We start from the raw sequence: 11913 nt of genomic DNA, 5'->3' as shown, positions 1-11913 counted from the left end.
TAAATATGGCAGTGCCATGTTAGCATTTTTTCCATAACTTGAGTTGATTTATTTTGGAAAACCTTGTTACATTGTTTACTGCATCCAGCAGGGCATCACAACAAAATTAAGCATAATAATGTGTTCATTCCACGACTGTATATATCGGTATCGGTTGCTATCGGAATCGGTAATTAAGAGTTGGACAATATCGGAATATCGCATATCGTCAAAAAAGCCATTATCGGACATCTCTAATGATAAGTGTGATCTGTAGATGGCAGTCACACATAAGAGATACACGTAGACTGCAATATGACGCCATTAAACAACACCAAAACTTTTAATGTTCCATTGAAAATAAAGAACATTACACACGGCACTCAAAAATCTTTAAAGATGTTTTAGTATGACTTTGAAGCTGCACCGCTTGATGGATTGTCGGCCCATTACGGCTACCGTAGTCGGAGATACAAGTATTACTATGGTGTGTGTAAGGACCGTAAAATGGCACCCATTAGCAGACATTATCTGGCATTTTGTTTCACAATATTATGCAAAACCAACTTTTCTTACCTTCTGGTGTGTATTTGAGATCTGCATAAGTCCTGAAAATTTGCGCACATCCGCCACTGTAGTCCGTGCCGACACCGTAGTTGATAAGCTTCTTCTTTTTCACTATCTTCTTATGTGACATTCATTCTCTGCTGTTGCCATTTCTAATATAAAGTCGTGTAAAGTTCTTACTTATATCTCGCTATGGAAGCACTAAAAACTACCAGTGTAGTGAGTTTACATTATTCACCCATGGAACTTTAGTTATTAGTGAGTTCCGGTCGGACGGTTTTTCACGGGACACATTTCCGGCGTTGTTGTTGCGGGGACGGCGTGGCGAAGTTGGTAGAGTGGCCGTGCCAGCAATCGGAGGGTTGCTGGTTACTGGGGTTCAATCCCCACCTTCTACCATCCTAGTCACGTCCGTTGTGTCCTGAGCAAGACACTTCACCCTTGCTCCTGATGGCTGCTGGTTAGCGCCTTGCATGGCAGCTCCCGCCATCAGTGTGTGAATGTGTGTGTGAATGGGTGAATGTGGAAATATTGTCAAAGCGCTTTGAGTACCTTGAAGGTAGAAAAGCGCTATACAAGTACAACCCATTTATTTATTTATTTATACCAGTGACGTGCGGTGAGGTTGATGGCTGGTGAGGCACTGACTTCATCACAGTCAGATTTACAAACATATGAACCCTAAAGAGTATCTTATTCACCATTTGATTGGCAGCAGTTAACGGGTTATGTTTAAAAGCTCATACCAGCATTCTTCCCTGCTTGGCACTCAGCATCAAGGCTTGGAATTGGGGGTTAAATCACCAAAAATGATTCCCAGGCGCGGCGCCGCTGCTGCCCACTGCTCCCCTCACCTCCCAGGGGGTGATCAAGGGGATGGGTCAAATGCAGACGACAAATTTCATTACACCTAGTGTGTGTGTGACAATCATTGCTACTTTAACTTAACTTTAACTTTACACATACAAACTGTAGCACACAAAAAAGCACATTTAATTAAAAAAAAAACGTTATTATGGTCTTACCTTTACTTATAAATTAAGTCCATGCGCCGCAACTAAAGCCCTCACTTAAACTTTCCACGTGCAAGATTGAATCTATTTAAAAAAGTGTAACTGAGGGTTTATAAATGTCACCTTTACTGTATGAAACTACAAAATAACAAACACGGAGGCTCCAGTTTACACGAGGACCACTTTATTTACCTTCTTTCAAAAACCTCCGCAACGTGACATCACTTCTGCTCTTAGCGCCTTCAAAATAAGAGCTCAAGGCATATACTGTATAACAGCGCATAACAGGAACTTAACATCACAAAGAGGAAAGCCCATGAAAATAGGTTACAAAAGTTATTTAATAAGAAGCCAAAAAGTGCAAAAACAATAATGTTCGTGTTGGAGGAGTTGTGAATTAGATACACCTGCAGTCTGCACAAGAAATACTTTACACACATACAGTTGTTGACAAAATACACTGTACATTATATACCTCAGCTAACTAAACTATGGAAATGTATAATATAATTCATATAGCAATACAGTCTCACTGCACAGCAGGCCAGCAGTTAGCCGAGTCCAGAATCCATGTTGAGGCACTGAGTGACGTGCCTCAACTGGCTGCTGTTCACCGCACCGTCTCTTCTCAGTATTTGAACGGCAAATGTGAAAATTCAGCGATTTTGAATAAAAATAATCTAAAACTGGTGAAGTTAAATGGAAAATAACTTTATAATATAATCACTGGATACATATAACAATTTAATTTTTTTTTTTTTCTTTTTACTTTTTTTTTCTTTCTATGATGGCAGGTGAGGCCCCGCCTCTAGTGACTGCACGTCACTGGTATGTATGTATGTATGTATGGATGTGTATATATGTATGTATAGATGTGTATATAAGTGTGTATACTGTGTATATGTGTATATATGCATTTATGTATATATGCATTTATGTATAGATGAGTATACTGTATATATGCATGTATGTATTGAGTATATTTTACACTTTATTATCTAATGCAAGAAATATAATAATATTATAAATTTGAAACTTTTTAAAATTAAAACAAAATAAATATCTGCTTGAGTTATATTACAGCAAGTTATTCTTTAAATTGTTCACTTTAGAAATGCCAATACATTTTACAGTAAAATACCTACTCAGTGGCCTAGTGGTTAGAGTGTCCGTCCTGAGATCGGTAGGTTGGGAGTTCAAATCCCGGCCGAGTCATACCAAAGACTATAAAAATGGGAGCCATTACCTCCCTGCTTGGCACTCAGCATCAAGGGTTGGAATTGGGGGTTAAATCACCAAAATGATTCCCGGGCGCAGCCACCGTTGCTGCTCACTGCTCCCCTCACCTCCCAGGGGGTGATCAAGGGTGATGGGTCAAATGCAGAGAATAATTTCGCCACACCTAGTGTGTGTGTGACAATCATTGGTACTTTAACTTTAACTTTAACTTTAAAAAAACTGGCAGCTCAGTTGCCAGGATTTTACAGTAAAAAAAACTTTAGTATCGTTTTTCCATTTACAGTAATATGCTGTAAAAACTCTTGTAGATTTTACGGTGAAGTTGTTTGGACTCAGCTTCCAATTTGTTTGTTTTTACCATACTTGCCAACCTTGAGACCTCCGATTTCGGGAGGTGGGGGGTGGGGGCGTGGTCGGGGTGGGGCGGGGCGGGGCGTGGCGTGGTTAAGAGGGGAGGGGTATATTGACAGATAGAATTCACCAAGTCAAGTATTTCATACATATATATATATATTTATATATAGATATATAGATATCTAAATCCTGAAAATATGCAAACAAAACTGTTTAGATAATTGATACTTCAAACTTGCATAAATAAATATTAAGGAATATAACATAACTTGGCTTCTGAGAGTTTCAAAATGTAGTGAATAAAATGCTAAAGTTGTTGATAAACAAGCAATTATTTTAATAATTAAATATGGTCATTTTAAATGAATTATTATGATAATTTAAAATCAATTATTTCAAATATGTTTATTTTAATGTATAATTCTATGGCTGGATGTAATAATGAGTCAGGAAAAAATAAAAATAAAAATAAAATTTATTTTGATGTTTTTAGCAAAATATAGTAAACATGTATTTAGTTTTTTTTTAAATTAATAAATATATTTATTTTTAGGTAAGATAAACATAATAATACAATTTATCTCTAGTCTGGATGATTTAGTTCTTGTCACCCTGTTGTCCTCCCGTCATGAAAAAAGGCTGTCCTCACTCAGGTCCGCATGGAGCTGGAGGGGGTGTGGCTTCTAGCTCCAGCTGAAAATCGGGAGATTTTCGGGAGAATATTTGTCCCGGGAGGATTTCGGGAGAGGCGCTGAATTTCGGGAGTCTCCCGGAAAATTTGTGAGGGTTGGCAAGTATGGTTTTTACTGAAAAATACATTTTTTTTTTTTTACAGTGAATGTAATACAAATATAATAATCAAATGCCAACGGTTTACGTTGTATTGCGCACCCTGGCGGCAAGTGTGGGAGTCAGTTCTGAAGTATGAAGTAAAGAGTGGACGTGATGAGAGGCTGTCCTCACTCAGGTCTGCACAGACCTGGAGGGGGCGTGCCTTAAGTCCGGCTGGAAATCGGGAGAAATTCGGGAGAATGGTTGTCCCGGGAGGTTTTCGGGAGAGGCACTGAAATTCGGGAGTCTCCCGGAAAATTCGGTAGGGTTGGCAAATATGTGTACTTAACAAAAAAAAGTGAAAACATGTTTTATATTCTAGTTTCTTCAAAATAGCCACCCTTTACTCTGATTACTGTTTTGCACACTCTTGGCATTCTCTCCATGAGCTTCAAGAGGTAGTCGCCTGAAATTGTGTTGTGAATGAGAAGGTGTGTCCAAACTTATGGCCTGTACTGTTTATATATATATAATTTATATATTTTTATTTTTCTGTTTTTGTTCACATATTAAATATGTACAAAATACATGCATGTTTAATATATAGATTATTTTATTTCATGAAGACAAGAATATACGTTTTTTTAATAAATGGTTGATTTATATATGCTCGTAACAGGCATGTGATTTTTCCGTCTAAAGTCGGAATTCCGTCTTTTTTAATCTCGGGGGGAAAAAAATAATGATCTCCCGTTTTTCCGTTTTTATTTCCGACCCTAAATCAAGATTCGAGACGTAGTTTATATTACGCCGTAGTTGATTGGTCGATATGTTCCTTGTGACCAATCAGGACATCTGTTATGAATGATGACGTTAATAACGTCATGATTCATAATGGTTATTACCGCCATTTTCCATATGTAAACGATGTCGGTTCTCGAGAGAAAGGACGCTTTACAAGTAAAAGAAATTGATAAACATGTCAAAAATAAGTTTCGATGGGACTGGATGGAAAGGGAAATCACTGATACTGTTGGGAAGAAGGAAGTTACGACTTTGTTCGGTGATTTTATTCGGAAAATCGATCGTCCCGGAAAGGTTTTGTGCACGTGGTGTCATGATAATATTGACTATGGATCACGAGGTTTCAAGGCTTTGGAAGTACATGCCAAACGCCAAAAACATATGAAACAACTTGAAGCAAGGTATGTTCTATTAATGATGTTTTCATGTCTTTAAACACTAAAATATTTTCTTCAAATGGTGCATGTTTTAGCAATTTTAGCATGTTATATTGGTGAAAAACCAGGAGCTTCGGGGGGCCTCGCCCCCCTTGTCCCCCCACCAGGGCACCGCCCTGGACCTGGCTGGGGGCCTTCGACCCCCGGAAATTTTTTCAGTCTTTTTCATTGTGGTCAAATCACATGCCTGTAGTAAGGTGAAGTTATGTACCTGACAAGTAGCCGAAACTCGTCAGGTACAAAACTTTACCTTACTAGCCTATATACGTAAATCAACCATTTATAAATACACACCAGTAGGCTAAATGAACCTCTTCAACATATAAAGAATATAAGTTGGTGTGATTGTGATGACTTGCATTGATTGGAATCAGACAGGAGTGATGACAACTTCCACATTTACAAAAGTCCTCCGTTCTGTCCAATACCACATGAAAGTGGTTGGTTTTTGGCATCTTATTTGTCCAGCTTCTATACTCCTTTTTATGCACTTTACAAGAAATACATTGGCGGCAAACTCCGTAGCTTGCTAGCTTGTGTGCGCTAGCTTTCTGAGACTCTTATTTTGTTGGCGCAGGCAGGATGGAGCACCACTTTTATTGTGAAAACAGGAACTGTGCAGTCGGTCTTTAGAGTTTTGACGGCAGGTACGGCTGGAATAAAAAAGCGTATCCCGCCTTTCTGTCGGTCATTTTTTCTTAATAATGATCAGCGTCATCTCACAAGACCCTCGGGTGCCGTGAATGTCAATCAAGTGACGTTATAGTCTCTTTTTTTAATGCCTGGCTGGCGATGGACGGACACACCCTCTACCATCCACCGCTAGCTCGCCATCCACGTAATGGCCACACCTGGATTAGAGTATTTATGGTCCTGCTCACTTTTGACACTGTATTCACCAACAATGAGCAGTTAGTTCACTACTACGGGTGTAGTTCTGCTCATGTGTTGGTCAGCACAGGTGTTGCATGAGAAGGCACAAAAGCCATGAATAATTTGGGCTAACGTGATATGGCTTGAACATGAGAGGTGTAAGTCTGCACTTTACTCCTCTTTCAAGTGAGAAACAGTCAAGCGCTTGCTGACCTGTGCCGGGAAGCCAAATAAAGGTCCTTCTTTCCCCCCCCCAGACGGCGATGGTCTCTCTCTTTGCAGGGCTGGAGGCTCTGACCGTGGTCTTCTCCCTGGTGGTTTTTGGCCTCTTCACCCTGGCTGGGATGATCAGTGAGGACAATGGTAAGAGTCTTCTTGTAACTTTGCATCATGGTTTCCCTGGAGAAAGAGAAGAAAAGGTGTTTTTTTTCTCCATTCTGCAAAAAGAAACCCTGCAATTAAATTGTTAGTTTCCCAGTGATTATACTTGAGAACAAACATTATCTATTCATCCCTGTCCACTACAAAGGACATATTGCTATTTTTTCTCATTTTACAGTATGAATGAATGAATGAAATAAGTTTATTTGGGTCATATAATTAACCATCAACCATTTTGTGTGAGCAGTTTAAGAGTACAGATTAGACATATTTAACAATCATACATATTTACACACAAAAATAAAATAAAAAGAATGACGGAAAAAGAAATATGCTGAAGCCAAAGCTTATATTTGCCTATCCTATACCTCAGCTGAAAATAAGATTGCCTTGAACATCAACGTAAAAAAAAAAAAAAAATCACACAGTTGATATAACAATTCTACGGCAGGGGTGCAGGAGGCGGGGCTACTGGAGCCTCAGCCAGTGCGTCTTTTGCAGCCGTTTTATGATCGCTCAGCACAAGAAATACGTTGCACACATACAGTTGTTGACAAAATACACTGTACATTATATACCTCAGCTAACTAAACTATGGAAATGTATAATATAATTCATATAGCAATACGGTCTCACTGCACAGCAGGCCAGCAGTTAGCCGAGTCCGGAATCCATGTTGAGGCACTGAGTGACGTGCCTCAACTGGCTGCTGTTCACCGCACCGTCTCTTCTCAGTATTTGAACGGCAAATGTGAAAATTCAGCGATTTTGAATAAAAATAATCTAAAACTGGTGAAGTTAAATGGAAAATAACTTTATAGTATAATCACTGGATACATATAACAATTAAAAAATTTTTTTTCTTTTTACATTTTTTTTCTTTCCATGATGGCAGGTGAGGCCCCGCCTCTAGTGACTGCACGTCACTGATATATATATAGTTAATATATATAATAAATCTATAGAGCTACATCATCCTCTGGTGTCTGTTGCCGTCATCTCCCCTCAGTAACCATAACAACAAAGACATAAAGGAGAGGGAGGGAAATGTGACCGCCTCCGTTAAGAGCCAGACAGAAAAAAACCCAAAAACAAACATTATATTGTGCTTTACAGAGCTCATTAATATTCTATTTCAATATTGTTTATTATATTTTGCATCAGAAAGCGCTGGTGATGGAGACAAGGATCATCCTTTTGTCGTTTCGACAAGCTCACCATCCACAAACAGTCCAGACCTCAAGTGTGAGTGTAAGACGATGTCATGGGGTGTGACAGGAAACACCTTGATGTGTAACTTCAATAACCTCTTCTTGTACTCAGCAAAAAGTGAGCATCCTAAAGAAGACCTTTTGCTATGTTTGATGGAGGCAGAAGACCGGACAAGGACTGAAAGGCAGGAGGCCTTGGAGAGGATGGAGGCAGAAGCAGCGGCCATGGTTTCTGTCCTCCAACGTGTTGACTCACTGATGGAGAAACTTGTCATCAGTCAGGGCAATGAAGACCAAGTACCGAACCTCGAGGAATTTCACAACCTTCCACCGGATAAGATATGTAGCATTTTGCATGTATAATTTGATTATATATTTGTTTAAAAAGTGGACAAAAAAAGTGTCAAGTTAGGTGAATATATGTTTCTGTGCCTTGATGTTCCTGTATTAAGTGTGAGATTGTACTTGTTCCACATGTATAACATTCTGCTTAATATTGTGTGAAGTGTCAAGTGAGCACAAATATATTTATGAACACCAACACACCAACAGTGGTACAAAAATGAAAAGACTGGTTATGAGTGAAATACTCCATCAATTATTGTTACAGGTGTGTTGCAATCACGTGACCTCGAGGCACTTCCAGGTTTCAGGCGATGGTCTACTCCAAGCCAGTGTTTTTCAACCTTTTCTGAGCCAAGGCACATTTTTTTCATTGAAAAAAATCTCAAGGCTCACCACCAGCAGAAAACATTAAAAAATGAAACTCAGCAGCCAATATTGACAGTAAAAAGTCGTTCTCGCAATTGTTGGATATGAATTCAAACCATAACCAAGCATGCATCACTATAGCTCTTGTCTCAAAGTAGGTGTACTACATACTTGCCAACCTTGAGACCTCCAATTTCGGGAGGTGGGGGGTGGGGGTGGGTGCGGGGGGCGTGGTTAAGAAGGGAGGAGTATATTTACAGCTAGAATTCACCAAGTCAAGTATTTCATATATATATATATTTTTTTTTTTTCCCCTGCAACCCCGAAGGGAATAAGCGGTAGAAAATGGATGGATGGATGGATATATATATATATATATATATATATATATATAAGAAATAACTGACTTTCAGTGAATTCTAGCTATATATATATATATATATATATATATCTCAAACCACAACAAAACAATTGCAAATGAGCCGTTGGCCCCCGGACAGAGCGACTCCAAAACCAACAAAGGCTGCAACTGTCGAAAGAAACCTGATTGCCCTCTCAACGGGGGGTGCTTACAAACATCAGTTGTCTACCAATCTAAGGTAACACGCAAGGACATTAACACATCCGACACATATGTAGGATTAACCGAGGGAGAGTTCAAAACCAGATGGAACAATCACAAGGCTTCTTTCAGGAACCAAAACCTGCGGAATACCACAGAACTCAGCAAACACATTTGGGACCTCAAAGACAATAATGTTGAATATTCAATAACATGGCAAATTCTTGCATCCAGCACACCTTACAATAGTGGTAATAAAAGATGCAACCTATGCTTGAAAGAGAAACTGTTTATTATTTACCGTCCAGACCTGTCATCCCTCAACAAGCGCAGCGAAATTGTAACAGCATGCCGCCACAGACGGAAACACCTCCTAGGTAACACATGAGCCAATCACCACGCCCCTACGCCAGCCTGTACCCACCCACTCTGTGCCCTATATAAACCATGGTATGTGAATGCTCCCATTAAAATCTCCTGATGATTGAGGGAACCCCCCTCATGAAACAGGCCTGTAGAGATGAAATAGTCTTGTGATTTTTTTCCCACACATACATATATATATATATATATATACAAATAAATAAATAAGAGAAATACTTGAATTTCAGTGTTCATTTATTTACACATATACACACACATAACACTCATCTACTCATTGTTGAGTTAAGGGTTGAATTGTCCATCCTTGTTCTATTCTCTGTCACTATCTTTCTAACCATGCTGAACACCCTCTCTGATGATGCATTGCTGTGTGGCACGCACAAAAGTGCTTTCATCAAATGCACTAGATGGCAGTATTGTCCTGTTTTAAGAGTGTCACAACATTGCTGTTTACGGCAGACGGACTGCTTTACTGTAGACGTTCTTTATATTGTGGGAAAGTGGACTCAGGTCCGCATGGAGCTGGAGGGGGCGTGGCCTCCAGCTCCGCCTGAATTTCGGGAGATTTTCGGGAGAAAATTTGTCCCGGGAGGTTTTCGGGAGAGGCGCTGGTTTCGGGAGTCTCCCGGAAAATCCGGGAGGGTTGGCAAGTATGGTGTACTGTCACCACCTGTCACACCCTGACTTATTTGGACTTTTTTGCTGTTTTCCTGTGTGTTTTAGTTCTTGTCTTGCGCCCCTATTTTGTTGTTAATTGTCATGTCATGTACGAATGTACTTTGTGGACCCTGTCTGCTGCTCCACACGCTGTAAGTCTTTGCTGTCGTCCAGCATTCTGTTTTTGTTTTCTTTGTAGACAGTTCAGTTTTAGTTTCGTTCTGCATAGCCTTCCCTAAGCTTCAATGCCTTTTCTTAGCGGCACTCACCTTTTGTTTATTTTTGGTTGAAGCATTAGACACCTTTTTACCTGCACACTGCCTCCCGCTGTCATCTGCATATTGTGATCACAACAAACCATGTTCCCGACATATACAAAGCAATTAGCTACCTGCTGCCACCTACTGATATGGAAGAGTATTACACGGTTACATGGCTCTTTCAACATTTTGGATTGCCTCTAGTTTATTAATACTATTAAGAATATTTTCTTGATGCCAACAAATATCACGGGGGCTCACGGTGCGTTGGATCAGTGTTGATGTGTATTTAAAGCATACTTGCCAACCCTCCCGGATTTTCCGGGAGACTCCCGAAATTCAGCGCCTCTCCCGAAAACCACCCGGGACAAATTTTCTCCCGAAAATCTCCCGAAATTCAGGCGGACTCAGGTCCTCATGGGTTTATTGTTAGGCAGTTTCATTAACGTCCTCCCAGCGCGGCAACAACACACATCAACAGCAGTCACGTTTTTGTATACCGTAAAGCAGTTTGTCTGCCATAAACAGCAATATTGTGACACTCTTAAACAGGACAATACTGCCATCTAGTGCATTTGATGAAAGCACTTTTGTGCGTGCCACACAGCAATGCAGCATCAGAGAGGGTGTTCAGCATGGTTAGAAAATAATGAGAGACAATAGACAAGGATGGACAATTCAACCCTTAACTCAACAATGAGTAGATGAGTGTTATGTGTGTGTATATGTGTAAATAAATGAACACTGAAATTCAAGTATTTATTTTATATATATATATATATATATATATATATATATATATATATATATATATATATATATATAAAATAGATATATATACGTATATATATATATAAATATAAAATAGATATATATACGTATATATATATATATATATACATACATATAATAAAATAAATAAATATATATATGTATATATATATATATATACATATATATATATATATATATATATATATATATATACATATAATAAAATAAATATATATATATAGCTAGAATTCACTGAACATCAAGTATTTCATATATATATATACATATATATATATAGATATATATAGATATCTATATATATATGAAATACTTGACTTGGTGAATTCTAGCTGTAAATATACTCCTCCCCTTTTAGCCACGCCCCCAGCCACGCCCCCGTCCCACCCCTCCCCCCACCTCCCGAAATCGGAGGTCTCAAGGTTGGCAAGTATGATTTAAAGAGGTGTGGTAAAACTGCTGGAAGAATATAAAAAATATATGTATGTAAAAAAAAAAAAAAGTCTCATCCACCAAAAATGTGAGGACTCCCCTGCAGTAGCTCTGCAAACCCTCTTTTTAGAGTAGCCTCATATCACTTTAAGGCAGGCCTGGGCAATTATTTTGCCTCGGGGGGCCAAATTTAGAGAGAAAAATGTCTCTGGGTGCGGTATATCTGATACTAATACAAAACCTCACAATAATGTCTGATTGAATGCTAAAAACGTTATCACAGACCGCCTGAAAAAAAGGAATATAATTTAAAAAAAATTTACTGAATGAGACACCCAGAATGTACATGTAAATAAAGAATGTGGGATTTACAATATTAACTATGAACGATAAAACACTGAATAATGACAACATATGAACGTCACACACCCTCTCGATCGACACATTTTACAATCGAGCGAAACGCAACAAAAAAGCAACAAACAA

Source organism: Nerophis lumbriciformis, linkage group LG27 (genome assembly GCF_033978685.3).
Source record: "Nerophis lumbriciformis linkage group LG27, RoL_Nlum_v2.1, whole genome shotgun sequence".
NCBI classification, from domain to species: Eukaryota; Metazoa; Chordata; class Actinopteri; order Syngnathiformes; family Syngnathidae; genus Nerophis; species Nerophis lumbriciformis.
Note: the sequence above shows the minus strand (reverse complement) of the source record.